We start from the raw sequence: 18,549 nt of genomic DNA, 5'->3' as shown, positions 1-18,549 counted from the left end.
AATACAGCATATAAATCTTATAACATAAAAAATACATGCTAATTAACTGTCTAGGTTATCAGTAAGACTTTCGGTCACTGGTAGGCTGTTAGTAGTTCAGTTTTTGTGGAGTCACACAGATTTCTGACTGTGTAAGGTGTCAGTGTCCCTAACCCTCTTGTCACTTAAGGGTCAACTGCAGTAGGATTTAGAATGATGTTCCAGATCATGATGTTCTGTAAATGCCAACCTTCGGTGTTTAAATTATGTTCTGTATGCAGTTAGTTTGGTCTGAAGGGTGAGTGTAAGGCATGATGGTTTGTTTCTCGTAGCAACATAGTAGAGCTGGCACTGGGCGCATTTCCCTGAGGACCTTACTGTGCAGCTGAGGCAAGCTTTGGAAGCGCGGCTGGCTAGAAGGGTAAGTGTGTTCACGAATGTCTGTACTAGGGGTTATAGGTAAGCTCCCCTTAATGTGCTTACAGCCTTGTCAGAGACTCAGATGTATATTAAGGGTTTAGGAAGAGGAGATTAGTTCTCTTTTGGGGGTCGCTTAAATGTTTGCAAGGGCACAATGCCTGAATACCAGTGGTTCACCAGGGACTGTTGGTGGAGGACCTATCTGCCTTGGCAGGGAGAAATAAAATATTAGTAATAATATTATTAATGAAATAGTAATAAAGCTTACATTGTTTGGAATTGGTGTTCTTGGGGCACCTGGGTGGCTCAATCGGCTAAGCATCTGACTTTGGCTCAGGTCGTGATCTCACAGTTTGTGCATTTGAGCCCTGCATCGGGTTCTCTGCTGTCAGCGCAGAGCCCGCTTTGGATCCTCTGTCCCTGTCTCTCTCTGCCCTGCCCCATTCTTACGTGAGCTTTCTCTTTCTCAAAAATAAATAAACAACAACAAAAAAAATTGCTGGTTTATGATGATCATAAAAAACAGACTGACCTTTATTCGGTTTTATTGTTGGCCTTAAGTTCTCTGTAGACAATAATTCCCCCTTCGTGTCATTCCTATCTTCCCCCTCCCTTAGCCCCCGGAACACCAGTGCTGTAAAATAGAGTTTTCCATATAGTTGAAATGGGGAGGGCCGGAATTGGAGAATATCACCAACACCATCACACCACAGTTTGGGTCTGGAGAGGTGTCTAATGCTAATAAGCTTCATTAGATGGTGAGTGAGAAGTCAGAGGGTTAGGCTGGTTGGGTACTGCCTGCCCTAAGGTCCCAGCTGAGCTGTCGCTGTGGCAGATCCTTGGGTTGCTATGAGCTGCTGGCGCAGCAGGTGAAAATGAGGCAGGGCCTGTTGCAGTAGGTTTCTGAGGGTAAGTAGGACCTGGTCACACCTGTGTTTCAGAGAGAACTGGGGTGACATGAGGAAGGCTGACAATCTAGATGCAGAAGGACGTGTATGAGGATAGAGGAAGAAAGGGCCTGAACTCTGATGGCGGCAGCGGGACATAGGAGTCAGTTGTAAAGGTATTGTAGAAATGAAATACATTTATCTGACAGGTATTAAGTACCTCATGTAATGTGTACCATGGATAAAGAGGTGAGTCCTCTGACTTTAAAAGGAGTTCATAGTCTAATCCAGACAACAGATAAGTGATGGCAGTACACTGTGGTAACTGCAATAACAGTTAAGCACATCAAGCAGTGATATAACAAAGGGCACACTAAGAATTTGCTTGCAAGTTTCCTGGAAGATTCTTGATCTGGTTTCTGAAAGATAAAGAGCTGACAAGTAGCCACGGAAGCTGGGGTGAATTGTGAGGGCCTCTAGAGGGTAGACCAAGCAGAAGTGCACACAAGCTGGGGAGGGCCTGAGAGAGAGAGAGAGAGAGAGACAGGGAAGGAGGCAGAGGATCCGAAGTGGGCTCTGTGCAGACAACAGAGAGCCTGATGCGGGTCTCAAACTCATGAACCATGAGATCATGACCTGAGCTGAAGTTGGATGCTTAACCGACTGAGCCACCTAGGCGCCCCAGTCAGATATTTATTTTAAATAGGTTTTGCTGGCAGCTATGTGAAGTATGCATTTGAGGGAGGTAAGCATGGAAATGTTATGTTGTTTCAGTGATGCAGAAAAGAAATGATGAAAGTCAGTAGCCGGAATGAAGAAGAGAACACATTTAAAAGATATTTAGAAGTTAGAACCACTAAGTTCTACTGGGGTGTGGAAGATCAAGAGAAGAGGGAGGGTATGCTCAATTTCTTTGTTGAAAATAGGTGGATGGGAAGTGGTCATTAATTTCTGGAGGAGAATTAGATACGATAGTGGAGGGATAGGTCGCTCCCAAAGTTTTGGTATATCTAGGAAGACTTTATAGACCTCTTTTTTTTTTTTTTTTAATTTATTTTTTTTGGTAATCCGTACGCTCAGTGTAGGGCTCGAATTCACGACCCCGAGATGAAGAGTCGAATACTTCTCCAACTTAGCCGGCCAGACACCCCAGAATTTATAGACCTCTATTTTTGGCAATATGACAGACTAAATCATAGAAATTATTTTGCTAATGCACCTAAGATGCACCTAAGAATGTTAACAATAAGAACACCTTTTAAAACGTGATTCAGCTTGCCAAAGGAAATACTCTCAAGCCAGAACAAAGTCTGCATGCATTTAAAGAGGTGGGCTGAGGGCATGCTGTGCCCCGGGATCATTTAGTAATCTCAGGTGGCCTAGAGCTCTAGGTTTAAGAAGGCAACCAAGAGGCCAGGAGCAAAGCTCTGGGCTCAAATTGGAGTTTGATTGGTGATTCCCTAAAACCAGGAACCATGAAGAGTTTTACCCTCAAAGTAAGGGTGAATTAGGAATATAATTTTTACCTCAAAAAGCAGCATAGAAACTTGTCTGACTTGCCTTGTTCTGATTGGAGGAAAACATATTTCTGAGAGTGTGTGGCCCACGGCCAGTCCTTAGGCCAGTTTGTGGCCTGAGTTTATATGATTTGCACCTTTGAAAAGACTATATGCTGTTAATATAACATTTACTTGGGTTGCTAGTTCCCCAGATGCCTGGTAGGAAGTAAACACATTTTCACTGGAGGAAGGTTTCTCCCAACACAAGCCTCAAAAATTCCCAATAAGTTCTAATGAATGTGAACTTCCAGCTAAAGATCACAATATATACAGGAGACAGCCTGAACAAGAATCAGCACAGATAAAACAGAAACCTAGTCACAAAGAATTCAGACTCTGGCAAAATTTTTCAGACACAGAATATAAACAAAATGAGATGGAAGTCTGAGTACAAGTCACTTTGGAGAAAGTGGCCCTACACCTGATGTTCTTGATCCATATAATCTTGAAAAGTAGATGTCTACTTAGGAAAGTCCTCTGTTCCTCTAGAGTCTTTATAGGTGGATGTCAGGGTCAGGCAGTGGGTCTGGATATCCTGGTGATGAGATCCTAAGCACTTTTACACTACAGTGGGAAACATGGATCCATGGCTGTGGGCCTTGAGCTTAAGACCTCTGTGTGAGGTTCAAAGTACCTGAAATGGTCACTTCCAGTGTGGTTCCAAGGCCGACTTTTATGGGTATCTCTTCTAATAAATCTGGTTTTCTAGCTGTATGTCATGCCGGGGCGGGGGGGGGGCACAAAATGTCTGATGATCTGCCTTTCAGAAAAATAGCTTTTATGTTGGGTATACGGACTGCGTATATGAGATTCACTTTTTAAAAAAAGTAACAATTATAACATACCACAGATGGAATCTTTTAGAGGGTGAGTCAAGCCCAACCTCATGGGGTCTTTCTCTAACAGTTTCATAAGAGAGTTTATAGAGATTTTAAAATATAAATTGCAGTGTCATTAGACCTAGACATAAAACTTAAAACTGAGGAAAGTTTCAGTCTAATCAGAAAAGTTAGAAACCATTATTTAAAAGTACCCAAAGGATTATGATTTGGTCAGCTGACTTAATCCATTTATAAATGTTCAAATGGTTTTTAATGTGGCCATTTCTTCATATATTTTCTAGATTATAATTAAAATGGGTAAAATTTTGTCACTTGTTGAGCCTCCTAGGTAAAAATGACTAATATTTTTGTACAGTTTGAAACAATTTTTTCCTGTAATTTGGGTTGTTACTATTATTATTCTCTTCAGCATAAATATTATCAGCCTGGAGGTAGTTTGGGAATTACCAAATGATACAAATAGCCTTGACAAAGCAAATGTCTTTCCCATTACCCCCCCACCCCCGCCACACACACACACACACACACACACACACATAGTGAGGGCAGTGTTGCACTTTAGTCCTTATACAGAAATCAGATTGAACAACTGTCTTTATAATACTCTGGTAATGGATAGAAGGGATCTTTGTATGGTAGTAAGCTTTATAGTATTAATTTCAGTATGGACTTCATTCATAATAAAGGAAACTTTCTTCAGGTGTCGTCAATAAAAAAATAATTTCAATTTTTGTTTGAATTGTCTGAAGAGGTTAGAAAACTCTTGATTGCACAGTCAGTGCTGAAATTTCCAGCTCTAAATGCTGATCCATAGACAGTATGAACATTAATCCTTAATTTTTCAGCAAGAATGAGATGTTGCTTGCAAAATATTCCAAAACAATATTTTAGAAGTTACAGCATGTTTAGCACAAGGTATATACCTTGATTCTTTCTAAGTTATGAGTCATCATCAAAGGGCAATATATCAGGGTTGTCCGGAATAACATCAGTCAAATCAGGACTGGGTGTACTTAGAGTTTGACAGCTATTGAACAATACTAAAATTACTCTTTTTCAGGAAGGGAAAGTAAGACAGCTAGAAGTTGACTGGAGCAGAATTTAATAATTATAAAGGAAGCAGGGGCACCTGGGTGGCTCAGTTGGTTAAGCATCTGACTTTCTCTCTGGTCATGATCTCATGGTTCGTGAATTTGAGCCCCGCACGAGGCTCTGTGCTGACAGCTCAGAGCCTGGAGCCTGCTTCGGATTCTGTGTCTCCCTCTCTGTCTGCCTCTCCCCCGCTCACGCTCTCTGTCTCAAAAATAAATAAACATTAAAAAATTTTTAAAAATTAATAAAGGAAGCAGACAACGAAATAATATTATGGAAAGTAATGAACTGATATGATTCCTATTTTGGAGTAAGCATCACTAAAACACAATCCTGTGTTTCATAGTTAGGAAGACCCAAAGTTAGATATTATTATGAGAAGTTATTAAAGAAAGAAAGGAACATCTGATGAACATGTGTATCCCTTGGGTAGAGCTCTGGAACATTTTAAGTTCAGGACATGCAGTGTTTTAGCTGATCAAGATAGGAGGGGCCCCTGGGTGGCTCAGTCGGTTAAGTGTCTGTCTCTTGATTTTGGCTCAGGTCATGATCTCATGGTTTGTGAGTTTGAGCCCCGTGTTGGGCTCTGCGCTGACAGCGTGGAGTCTGCTTGGGATTCTGCCTCTCCTCACTGCTCATGGGTACTCTTTCTCTTTCTCTCTCAAAATAAATAAACATTAAAAAAAAAAAAAGATACGAGGAATACCAAGCATACCTAATTGTTTTTCGTATTTCTCCTTTCATGAAGTAAGAAAATTGTAGCCACCTGGGATATTCCCAAGAACATTTACATATAAAGGCTTCTTAATAATTCTGTTATTCTGAATTTAAGCCTTGTGCTTAAGAAATGAAAATTGTTAGAGAAAATTAGTTATTAATAGGCATAACTCATAGATACTTAAATGCAAGGAAACATCTTGCTTTAGAGTGATGATGTATACATACAACAGAAAGCTTTCTTAGAAGTGAGGAACTTTTGCTAAGAGTGATTGAAGAGAATGACAAAGGCACAAAAGCTTTAAAGATCTATCTTATTCTACATATGTCTTCATATGTATATGGTTACACATATGCAAATACACTAATAGGTAATAGATTTAAAACTTTTGTCTTTAGCTTTAAAATGTAATTAATCTCCTGAAATCATTGTTGCACCATATGCCAGCTAACTTGGATGTAAATTAAATAATAAGTTAAAAAAATATTTTTTAAATAAAAAAATAAAATGTAATTAATCTTAGCATGTTAGGTAACCACATATCTTATTGAATTTTCTACCTTTGATACATAGACAAAACATGGCCATTTGTTTTCAAATTTATATATTCTTTTATTGCATCTACTATATCTACTATAGTTTTGATCATCCATATTAGGTTAATCTTTAACCACAGCAATAATTTTCAATTTCCTTAAAGACAGCTCTTAGAGCTGATGTACAGAGTACCTCAGTAAACACTAACATCACCCAACGGCATAAGGGTATTCTTTTTTTTTTAATTTAATTTTATTTTTAAATGTTTCTTTATTTTTGGGAGAAAGAGAGGGCGAGCAGGGGAGGGGCAGAGAGAGAGGGAGACACAGAATCCAAAGCAGGCTCCAGGCTCTGAGCTGTCAGCACAGACCCTGATGTGGGCCTCAAACCTATGAACCGTGAAATCATGACCTAAGCTGAAGTCTGACGCTTAACCCACTGAGCCACCCAGGTGCCCCTACAGAAACTATATTTAAAGATTGATCTTATTCTTTAGTAGTCCCATGCCTTAATGGTTTGGATTGGTTTTTGGGCTAACACGGTTCATTAAGGAAGTGTGCATAACTCAGTGAAGGTGATAGAGTTGGCATCTGTCTTGATGTAATCTAACAGTCCAAGCAATGTGACTTAAAGGAATAATTTTAGTAGAATGTTCTTTATTGTTTTAAGTCTTCCTCCCAAAGCACAAACATTGTTAAGAACATTTAACCTTAAAGTTAAGATGTGTAAGTTAAGATGTATTTCTACATCTTAATTAAAAATAATGCTGTGGTTATTACAGTTTGATTCCAGTTTTGTTTAGAAAATTGTGTGTGTGTGTGTGTGTGTGTGTGCCATACTACTAACAGTAGTTATATATTTTTGTAATGTTTGTTTTTTGACAATGAACATATATTCCAATCAAAAAGATTAATTAAAAAACAAAACAACAGTGCGTAGTTAGTTTGTATTTTATCATTCTGCTGGTGTTGGCCTCTTCTTGCTCTGCATTCTTTGATGAAATTAGCTGGGTGGGCTTCGGTAGTGAGTAGACATAGGCTGGTGATCTCAAATCTCGTTGTCAGACTGAAAAGTGTTGTTACCTGGAGCCTTCATCCTCATTCTCCAAAAAATGTGTTCACTTCTCCAGTGAACATTTGAGCGCTGGGAATGGACATGGACCCAAGTATGTTGCTACTGTATGAAATTGTAAATGATGATGCAAAAGAGGGGAAAAATGTGTTGTATAACCACAACTGAGAGAATGAGGCCAACGTGCAGTCTTCTGATAACATTAGTTACATGAACATTTTGTTGTTGTTTTGAGGATGCATTGGACTGGGAAATGCAGATGTAAGCCCAAGTTTGGGGGCAAAGATTGAGGGGAGCTGAATTGTTCTGCAAAATAGAATTTGAAGTTCCCAGAACTAATCCAGGAAGGGAATTAGGAAAGAGGAGATATCAGAGGGACAGATGAGAAAAGAGGTGGCAAGATGGAGGGGGACCGGGATCTCGGGGACCAGAGGAATATAGTAGCCAGTGAAAACAGTGCCTGATTGTGCAGTGACCCCAAAATGGACAAGGGTGTCCATGTACAATTTGAAGATTTTTTTTTTTTTTGGCATTTTGACACCATAACTCATTCTTTTATCCCTCATGAATTTTCACTAATACCTACTATATCTTGCAAGAGTGTTGAGTGTTTTGTTTTATTTTAGAAATTGTATCAAGAGTAAATTTCTTTCAGGGTCAAAGCAGTATCCTTATTGGAAAGCACATGGTAGATGCCAAGATGATCCACAGACTGTACCACGTACCAATTCACTGGAGGAAGGAGCTTGGAGCCAGAAGTGACCATGAGAATATATGCCTCGTAGGAATTTCCAGAATCTTTGGGGTAGGGAGTGGGGACTTGGAGTTTCTACATTGCATATAATATTGGAGCTCAAGAAAATCCAGGCTACACTATGCAAATCTCCTGTCCATTCAGGCTTAGCCTTGTGCATTGAGTTTTTCCCTCACTTACAAGGTGTGATTTGAATTAGCTCCTAGACCTAGCCTACTTACACTTCGTGTTCTCTCCTGTCTGACCTTACCTTACAACTCGACTTACTCTTACCTACAACTCGATTTCCTCTTCTAGTCTAGAGAGAACACATAATGCATTATCTCAGCAAAGTCCTACCTACTGGACAGGATGGTTATAAAGATTTTAAAGGATGTTAAAATACTCAGAACATTTAAAAATCCTGTACCAATATAATCTTCCATTACTGTGTTGCTGTTTTTATTTCTAATAATGATGATGATAGTAAACATCAAATGGTACCTGTAATTACATACCAGGGACACTGCTGCTTTTCTCATTTCATACTCATGGCATCTCTGTGTGCATCCCTATGAGAGAGGAAGTATTTTCATCTCCCTTTTAGAGGTGATGACAAATACCCAGAGCTGGGAATTAAACACAGATCCACCTGACTCCAAAACTAGCCTTTTAATAGGTTGAATGTTATTTTTAATGGATAGTCTTACAGATTAACTAAGTGTTGTCTTAGAAAATGAATCAGTGAGAAATCTATATAAGCAACCCTATAGAAAAATGAGCAAGAGTAATAGACACATGGCTTTTAAGTCCATGGAAATAGCAACATCTTTGCTTATAATAATTAAAACCTCACTTAGGTGCTATAGCACTTATGTGATTACTAAAGATGAGAAAGCTTAATAACACAATGGGTGATGTTACTGTGTAGCAGGCAGAAAAGGAGGAACCATGGAGAAAACAAATGGGCTTGCTGAGGATCCCATGAGAAAGAGGAGGTGGAGTCCTTCCCATCCTATCTGGTTCTGCTCCACATTTATGTAAATATTCATGGAAAAGGGAGAATTCCTGCACCCCAGGATTTGAGAGTCTGGTGGGGTGGGGGACCTTAGGTAAGTGAAAGTCTGTGATTCAAACTGTGAAGGGCTATAATACATGAATAAGTTCACAGGTAAATCCGAGAAGAAAGAATGGAGAAAGGGATTTTCCCACATGGTGTTTTCAAGTTTTAATGCAGAAAAGGATTGGTTAAAAGCAAAAGTCCCAGTCCAGCGCTTTGGAAGATGCACTAATAGTTGTAGTGAAAGTGAAGAGAAGCTTCTGGTCAGAAGAAACTGAGTAGTGGTGTGTGGTCGCGAGGTGGATAATCAATCAGAGGCTAAAGCAAAAATGTTATCATACTGATCGAATTGGCTAATACCTCTACTAAATGTTGAGCAGTAGCAGGTGTAGCTGACATCTTTGCTTTGCTCCTAACCCTAAGGGAAATGTCGCTAGTATCTCTAGAATTTCCCTCATTAAATAATATGGTAGAGGGATTAAGGAATGCCCTTGTCGTTATGAGCACTGGCTGATGTATGGAATCGTTGAGTCACTCACTGCATTATGCACCTGAAACTAATATAACACTGTATGTTGACTATGTTGGAATTAAGATGAAATGAAATAAAGTAAAATCAAACAAACAAACAAATAAATGTTACCATACTTCGGCATCTCCTGTCCCTGAGGCTCTGAACGGCCTTCCCTATCTTCTCTGCCAGCTCTTCCTCAGCCTCTTCTTCATGCCTACCTGCTCTAGAACTGGGGACGGAGTCGCCACCGGTGTCTTTTCATCTTTTTTTGCTTTTGCCTTTTTATTTCTTTTATTAACGTATTTATTTAATTGACTAGAGAGTTTTTTAATATTCCATTTTGATTTAATTTGGTTATATAGTTTTCTTTTATTCACTCAGAAGGTACCTACTTATCATTTAAATAGCTCTTCTCCCTTCTTCTGGAAACATAAGTAAGCTCTTTCACAAATTGGACTTCAGTATCAGCCTCATGGCTGTGAAACCGCTCTCTGGGAGACCCTTTAGAAGGATGCCAAAGCAAAAGAACTGACTCCCTAAATGAAATTCACATTTATTACAATTTAGAAATCTGTAGAATCTTTAGAAATCTACAATCCAGACCTGTTTTACTTACCCAGCTGGATTGTGACACTTTTAAGGGCTGGCATCATGTCTCAGCTGCCTTTGTATTCGCACCCCTGGTGCATGCTAAGTAGGCAGGAGAAAAGTTGTCGAATGAACGAAGGACTCGTGGCTTCCGTGGCCTCTTTTTCATCAGCAAGTGAGCAAGCGCGCCTGTGTGGAAGGAGGTGTTATACACAGAACAGATGCATGGTGTGGCTAGTGAACCATGTATAGATGCTCAACAAAACTGTGACGCTCTAAATAAATATTTCTTGGCAGGAACGGCTGCTTCTGACAAAACAAAACAAAACAAACCAGACATTAAAACAAAACAAAGAAGCTAGACATCATGGCCAAAGAATGCAGAAAGGTGAAATGGTGCGTGCCCAACTCTTAATTTATAAAAATGACTGAGTGGAAATACAGAGAAGTCATTGCCATGGAAAGAAAAGTTGCACTAGAAGTGAAAGACCTGCCATGCCTCGCAGGGCCACAGGGGGAAGCCCCAGTGTTAGTCAGGAGACAGCAGCAAGGGCATGCATAGGGCACAGCCATTGTTACACTTTCTAAGGAAAGGCAGGGCCAGGAAAGGCTAGCAGTTGAATACTGGATAGTTTGAGTAATTCCAGCAGGCCGTGGGGCATAGGGCCCCCTCTGCATGTCTGGTTTCTGGCCCTCGGATGACTCAGGGCAGGGCAAATCCTGGCCTTGTGTGTGAGAGCTAGACCTAACAGGATGTGTTTGGGGACATGGGCTTGGGTTAGATTGGTTTATATAGGAACAAGGGACTCATCTGAAAATTGTTCACTGTGTTAGGAATTAGCTAGCCTTGAAAGGCAGTCTCTTCTCAGCCAGCAAGGCTCCCCAGGGATGTCCAAACATTGTAAAATATAGAAAATTTAAAAAATAGGATTATTAGGGCACCTGGGAGGCTCATTCATTTTGACCATCTGGCTTCGGCTGAGGTCATGGTCTCGGGGTTCATGGGTTCAGGCACCACTCTGACAGTACGGAGCCTACTTGGGATTCTGTCTCTCTGCTCCTCTCCCACCTGCATGCTCTCTCTCTGTCTCTCTCTCTCTCTCAAAATAAATAAATAAATAAACTTAAAAAAATAGGATTAGTACATGAGGCTCAGGAGCTTAAAAGAAATGTGATGGCAAAGAAGTATATGACTGAGAAATTTAATCTATACCCATTTACACAGTACCACTTTAGGTCTTGTATAAAATCTATGTATTAACTTGGAAAGCATGGCCCTCTTCACTTTATTTTAGACTTGTCTGCCCTGTCTATGTTTTAGGGTTCTTAATAAGTTTTATCATTTTTGTCTGAGTAGCTTTTATTACCTAAATGCGATTATTCTCACTATACTCCTTCTTACTGTTATAAATGGGATTTTTCAAAATTATGTTTTCTTACACAACTCATTTATTGAAGTGAAATTAGTATTTTTGCAGATGTATGCAATGTTTTGCAGTTTTGCAGAATTCATGATCTTTAACATCTCTAGTTTTAAAAACTTCTGCTATAAAAATTAAAATGTATACAAGTCCCCATCACCCACCTTCTACAATTATCAAAATTTTGCTTATCTTTCGTCTTCTGCTTTTCTACTATACATTCACGTTTTCTTCAGTTTTACATAAAATGCCCATCCTTTTCCTACAGTTTTGTTGTTGTTGTTTGTTTTCTCTGAAGCTTCTGAATCTCTGGAATACTTTTTCCTTTCTCTTGCTTTATTGTTTTGGTTTGTTCTAGTAGTTTCCATGCTGACTTTATTTTCTCTGTTTTCAACTTTGAACAGAGTGATAATCTGTTTAGATTTAGTTTTTTTTCTTTTTTTTTTTTTTTAGTGTTTGTTACCAAGCAGAGTGAGTGAGGATTTCCTGTGGTTTTGATTTCTGTCCGATGGCTTGATGGTCAGACCCTCCCTTAAAATATGTTACCTGGGGGCACCTGGGTGGCTCAGTTGATTAAGCATCCGACTTCTGGTTTCGGCTCAGGTCCTGATCTCACGACTCAGGCCACCAGTGAGGAGCCTACTTGGGATTCTCTCCCCCTCTCTTTTTGCCCTCCCCCGCTCATGCTCTTTCTTTCTCTCAAAGTAATTGAAAACAAAAGTGTGATCTGGAGGGCAGACTGGTATGCACGTGTCTGGGCCTCTTTCCCAGTTCCTGACGGCTTTGTCTTTGTGCGCTTCTTGCCCTGCTGACAGTGCATCTCCCTCTTACTGCTGTTGCCGGCTTGTCTCTCAGTCTCAGCTAATCAAAGACATGAGGAATTGTGATTTGTAAAAATATGCTGTCCCAGTAAGATTTTCTTACTTCCTCCCCTAACTCCAATCACACCTGCTTCCTCCCCTAACTCCAGGTTATACCAGGGTTATACTCAAGGACTAGTTTCCCCAAACTTTCTACCCAGTTTATCATCATCATCATCATCATCATTTGAGATTCATGTGATTTAAATGCAAATACAACAAAGCAAAAATAAAAAAATAGTTACAGGTTTGATTTTTTTTTTTTCTCTTTTGGTGGGGGGAGGAGCAACTTTGGGTGGAGGGAGACTGTGGACCCAGAGGCAAGAATGCTGCTCCTTCCAGCGGGAAGAAAGGGATTTTGTTTCTAAAGGTTGTCAGGATTAGCTTATCCAAATCTTTCCTGTGCTATCTCAATATTTTACCAATACAAAGTTGTTATTATTGTTTTTAATACCATATAGTTTAAAGGAAATTCAGATGCTGTGAATAAAGAAGGAAGTGGCACTTTCTATTACCTACCAATTCTCCTGCTTCAGGTCTGAATATTCTTCCCCTAAAGCAGGTGGATGGGACTAATGGCTGACCCGAAATTAATGGTGCCTCCTGAACTACAACTCAACCGTGTCAGAGGCCCTGTGAGTTTGTGGCCAGGGCACCAGTTCCCCAACCCTAAACTATGACTGTCACTGGCTCCTCTCCCTCAAGGCTGTTACAACAGAATTAGAGGCTTATTTGTCACTGGTGGATTTCTTCCTATGACTTAGAGACTGGAGGGGATTCAATAACTTAATTTAGCTTCTTTGTCTTAGGTAAAGAGTTAGGAATATCCAAACATTCTTCTGGCCAGATCAGGGTCTAACCTCTACTGATTATCTCCCCCTTAGGTGTTCATGTTAACCCAAATATACTCAACATCTCACCTAAACACAATCAATATGATCTCATTTTTTTTTCTGTAAGGCAAGAGGATCCTGACAGTATTCTCCAGAAAATATTTCTTGACTGACCCATATTTTTTGTTCTCCCTCATCCCCACTCCCAGGATAAAAGAAGTGCAAACAAATTTTCAGTCTCCTGCAGAGACATTGCCCAGTTGTTTTTCTTTTAATTAGGTATAGAACCTGAGTTTCTAAGTTGGTGAACACATGGTACAGAGATATTAAATTTTAGTTTTTGGTAACCCCTACTTCTCTTTCTTCATATCAGTTCATTTTTCATTTTTATATTTTGGTCATCCAAAATGCTTTAGAACCTGATTTTCTGTACTGTGTATCTCTAAGAATGTTACCTAAAACATTAATTGACATGACATTAATCTTGCTTATATTTATTTATTTTTTAAAAGTATTTTCAGGGGCATTTGGGTGGCTCAGTCTGTTAAACGTCCAGCCTCGGCTCAGGTCACGATCTCAGGGTGCATGATTTCCAGCCCCACATCGGGCTCTCTGCTGTGCGCGTAGAGCCTGCTTCAGATCCTCTGTCCCTCTCTTTCTCTCTGCCCCTTCCCTGCTTGTGCACTCTCTCTGTCTCTCAAAAATAAATAAATAAAAGCTTCAAAAATGTATTTTTAGTATTTCTTTTTTTTAGTTTATTTATTTATTTTGAGAGAGACAGAGACAGTGTGAATGGGGGAGCGGCAGAGACAGGGAGAGAAAGAATCCCAAGGAGGCTCTGCGCCATTAACACACTCCTTATTCATAATTGTCATTCTTCATTTATGTAGTGCTTTACACTTTGCAAAGAGATTTCACATACATCATTATTATTCATTCACTCATATATTAAAAAATATCTAAATATTGGGGCACCTGGGTGGTTCAGTTGGTTAAATGTCCGACATCAGCTCAGGTCATGCATGATCTCATGGTTCATGGGTTTGAGCCCTACATTGGGCTCTCCAGTGACAGCTCAAGAGCCTGGAAACTGCTTCAGATTCTGTGTCTCCCTCTCTCTCTGCCCCCCTCCTGCTTGTGCTCTCTGTCTCTCAAAAATAAATAAACTTTAAAAAAAATTTAAAACAAAAAAATCTAGATATCTGTGTATGTACCAGGCACTGTGGCTGGGCCCTGGGAATATAAAATGAAAAAGACATAGCTCCTGATCTCCAGGAGTTTATAAGCTTAATGAGGATGCACATAAGACAATAGATAGGATGTGATACTCAAAAGTAAACTTCTAATAATGGTTTGGTTTTTATTTTTATTTATTATTATTTTTTAAATGTTTATTTATTTTTGAGAGAGACAGAGTGAGCATGTGTGCACGGGAGTTGGGGAGGGACAGAGAGAGAGAGGGAGAGAGAGAATCCCAAGCAGGCTCTGCACTGTCAGCATGGAGCCCAGGTGGGGCTCAAACTCACAAACCATGAGATCATGACCTGAGCCGGAATCAAGAGTTAGATGCTCAACTGACTTAGTCACCCAGGCACCCTAATAAATGGGTTGGTTTTTAAATAGATTTTTTTTTAACTGGGAAGTATATATATTGACTAGTGGACCCCAGAATTTTGACAGTTTTATTGTGTCTTTATGTGTGTATGTATGTGAATGTATAAAAACTGAATAAATTAGCATTTGGTTTATAAATTAGTGTCTTAAAAGCACAGCCAGAACTTAATCTCTACCGGTTAGCTGGACAAGTGTAAGGATCTGGTCCTGAAACCTGAAGCCCATTTCCATGACCCCATATAATCCTACTAAGGCTCAGACAAACGGAGGAGCCCAGCCTGGTCAGTCAGCTGCCCCTTCTTTATTTCTGAACAATGGTCAAGAATGCCAGACAATTAAAGGATTCCTGTAAAAAGTAAAACTTTTTTTTTTTCTTTGCTGGCGTTCATGTTGTAAGACACACATAAGGAATTAAGCTTCTTCCCATGTTGCTTTGTAACTTTGGCATCATTCAAAGTGGAAATGGATTCTGATGGCGTAAGTTATTTCCTGGGTGATAAACATCTTAAATAGAGAAGTGAGTCAGCAGAGCCCATGAAACTTATGAACCAAGGCCAGTCACAGGGGTAAAAGAGCTGCTTAATCTCAATATAATTTTCTCTTCAGGTCATTTCCCGTGAAACTGAGTGGAAATCCCCACACCTCTTGCTCAATTTGGCATCTGCAAGTTAAGGCAATAGTCCACTGGCATTACTGTGGTGATAGCTGTAGCTATTTGAATAATCACAGTACTTAATCCGCTTTATTTTTATTAAAAAAAATTTTTATGTTTATTTATTTTTGAAAGAGAGAGAGTGACAGACTGTGAGTGGGGGAAGGGCTGAGAGAGAGGGAGACACAGAATCTGAAGCAGGCTCCAGGCTCTGAGCTGTCAGCACAGAGCCCGACCCAGGGCTCAAACTCACGAACTGAGCCAAAGTTGGATGCTTAACCGACTGGGCCACCTAGGTGCCCCATTACTTGATCCATTTTAATTTGAACTTTTCCTTTATATACTTTAAGAAAGTATGAGTTGTTAAGAATATTGTAATATCCCGTTAAAAGGAAAGATGATGAAAAAGACTCAGAGCCATACAAAACTAACTGCACTTTTCATTCTAATTTGGGGTGTTTTGGAATGAAGCAGTCTTACGCTCTCAAAACAAAAAGGGTATGTGTTGGGGGAGACAGTGTGACTGCTTCTGAATGTCAGTAGGACTACTCATTAATCTGATTACCTATCTCACAGTCTATTTCTAAAAGCTACCCCATTTCTTTTCCTCCTTGCAAAGGAAAAGTAAACTTTAATTTCAAACCTGAATTTTTGTATTGAGAGAATACAGCAAAATTATTTCTCCAATTCTAAACCAATTAATTTTAAGTGCAGCTGGATGCCTGGTAAAGGAAAACTTGGAGATTATACTGCTGCTTGACTTGTCAGTGGAGGCTGCAAATCTCTTACCGCAGAAATTACTCAAAGAAACCACTGAATGGGCCTTTGCTGGCTACAGAATTGTGACTTTTTTCTCTGTTGTCTGTGGAAAAGAATGTCACTGTATTCCCTGCCCCCCTGACCCCACTTTCCCGTTTCATAATGTGCATGGTTCCCAGGAGCAGATAGAAAATCTTGAGCAACTCAGGAACCTCTTCCTTTAGGGGTCCAACCTCTCCCTCCCACAGTCAAGGTTAGGAAGTTTAGCAGAAGGGAAATTGCATGGCCCAGTTCAACTTCGTCGCAGGTGAGGCTGAGAGTTCTGGTTCTGTGCTGTAGAATAACCACGATGTGTGGCGAGGTAATCAGGGAGCTGGCCTCTGTGCTGGTAAAGTGAGCAGGAGAAGGGTACAGGTGTCAGTCTGGGAGGTGCCCAGTGCTGGAACCTGGCCTCACTCAGTTTTCTCGGGGCAGACTTGCCTCCTGGGAAGTAGCTGCCTTAACGGAATGGCCGTCTTGAGAACTGCTGACGAACTTCACAGGGAGGCATAAGCTTGCCCTCTCTCCAGGATCTCTTTAGTTGAGACTGTAACAGCAAATGGAAAGTCCCTCAGACTCTTCTCAGGACATCTGTGACACCGGCCCCCAGAGTGACACTTCCAGGAACAACTAATGCGGTGGTGACAGAGGCATCCTTCAGCCACAAATGTCGAGGGGGCTCGAGCTTCTCTCTCTCTCTCTCTCTCTCTCTGGACACTGTACTCACGCAGGGTTCCTGTATACTTAAAGGGGAGCAGAGCGCCTCAAGGAGACTGTGCTGGACTTGTAGTTTGGAGGGCTGAGCATTACATTTTTGGGGGAGTGCATTGTTCACACCTCCAACTGTGCAGTTGAATTAGTGCAGTTACACTGAGAAATGATTTATACACACCTAAAATCAGGCTTATTTCTCCCCGTTAAAAATAAGGGAAGAGACATCCTCCACCCTCCATTTTCTTAGAGCGTTTACTTTAGAAAACTTGTAAGATCTTTCTTTGTTTCTTTGAAGCATATGCAAGTTGTTTTAAAAGTGAAGTAAGCCTGGGGCACCTGGGTGGCTCAGTCAGTGGGGCATCAGACTTCGGCTCAGGTCGTGATCTCATGGTTTGTGAGTTCGAGCCCCGCGTCGGGCTCTGTGCTGACAGCTCAGAGCCTGGAGCCTGCTTTGAATTCTGTGTCTCCTTCTCTCTCTGTTCCTCCCCTGCTCATGTTCTCTCTCCCTCTCAAAAATAAAGAAAAAAAATTTTTAAAGTGAAGTAAGCCTTTGGCCAGCTTTATGATCCAGGTAGGTCTTCCTCAAGGGTCTGGGGACCTCTTTGGAATAGTGCCCCTATCTCCCAGTTTCTTTGGGCCAGTAGGAGCCACGCTTCAGTGGCCTCCTGGCTACCGGTTGAAAAAATACCTCCTGTCATAAAAATGGAAGTTTGTTTTTTCTTTGTATAAAACCAATTCACTGACACAGATGGTCACCCCAATTACCAGGTGAGTTTAGGATGAACTATGCGTGGTAAATGGTGTTATCGTGTCCTCTTACATTGAGAACATGTACGTGACGGGTTGTACCTGCGTGGCTATAAAAGGGGGTGGAATTTCTTTATGTTTTTTTTCAATCTCTTAGTGGATTGCCTGGGATGTACATCACATTCTGGTTTAATGCTTATTCAATACCAAATTGTTTTCTTTCTCTTCCATTGTGGAGAGAAGATTTCTGGGTTGGGAGAAGATTTTGTCCTTAATTATATTTTCTCAGCACACAACTCAAGAGAACAATAGATGTGAAAAAAGAAAAGTTTGCATTGGATTGACTCCCTCAGGAGACTGGGCTTCTAATTTATTCCCTCAGACTTTATAAGAGAACTGCCTTATCTTTTAACTTTTGTCTCTTCCTTTCCCCCTGAGTTTCTCCCACCTTCTTATATTGCCTGTCTCCCTTTCATCCTGTTAAAAGATAACTTTCAAAAGAAGGTAAAGTCAGGACTCTTTTACAGACATCAAAATAATCACACCTTACAGATTTTATTCTACTCATCAGTGAGGGAACTGGGGAGAGATTTTAGCTGTTCAAAAGAGAATCCAAAGAACAGAAGAACATTTTTAGGTCAAGAATATTGAAATGAATGTGCAACTGGTAGCAAAATTGGTTTTTTCAGAAGGGAGGTGGGAAGTCAGTTTCTTTTCCACTGGACGCGACAGAACTTGTGTGTATATAGATCTGAATGATTTTGTATTGCTATCAGTTATCTGTACAACTTACAGAATGATAAAATAACTCCCTCGGAATTGGAATCAGATAGCTGGAGCCATCTCTTTAAGACAGTGCAGGTTGATCTGGAAACAACCTAAGCGTCCATCAGTAGATGAATGGATAAAG

The 18,549-nt window shown here is 40.3% G+C and overlaps 2 protein-coding genes across 3 annotated transcripts in view; both read left to right on the top strand.

Moving 5' to 3' along the window:
* Positions 1-310: 310 nt before the first annotated feature.
* BCO2 (beta-carotene oxygenase 2) overlaps positions 311-18,549 on the top strand; it is a 104,370-nt gene continuing 86,131 nt past the window's right edge. The window contains exon 1 of the mRNA XM_027036511.2: positions 311-400. The gene's annotated coding sequence lies outside the window, so the exon portion shown is untranslated. The remainder of the gene's footprint in view (positions 401-18,549) is intronic.
* The window catches only part of TEX12 (testis expressed 12), a 57,359-nt gene continuing 39,120 nt past the window's right edge, over positions 311-18,549 (top strand). Inside the window, exon 1 of one of the 2 annotated variants that reach the window (XM_027036519.2) lies at positions 311-400. The gene's annotated coding sequence lies outside the window, so the exon portion shown is untranslated. The other variant, XM_053204120.1, reaches the window with a different exon arrangement.

The sequence above is a fragment of the Acinonyx jubatus genome, chromosome D1, assembly GCF_027475565.1.
Source record: "Acinonyx jubatus isolate Ajub_Pintada_27869175 chromosome D1, VMU_Ajub_asm_v1.0, whole genome shotgun sequence".
Classification (NCBI taxonomy): Eukaryota; Metazoa; Chordata; class Mammalia; order Carnivora; family Felidae; genus Acinonyx; species Acinonyx jubatus.
The sequence above is the reverse complement of the archived record's forward strand: the minus strand, read 5'-3'. Positions and strand labels throughout refer to the sequence as shown.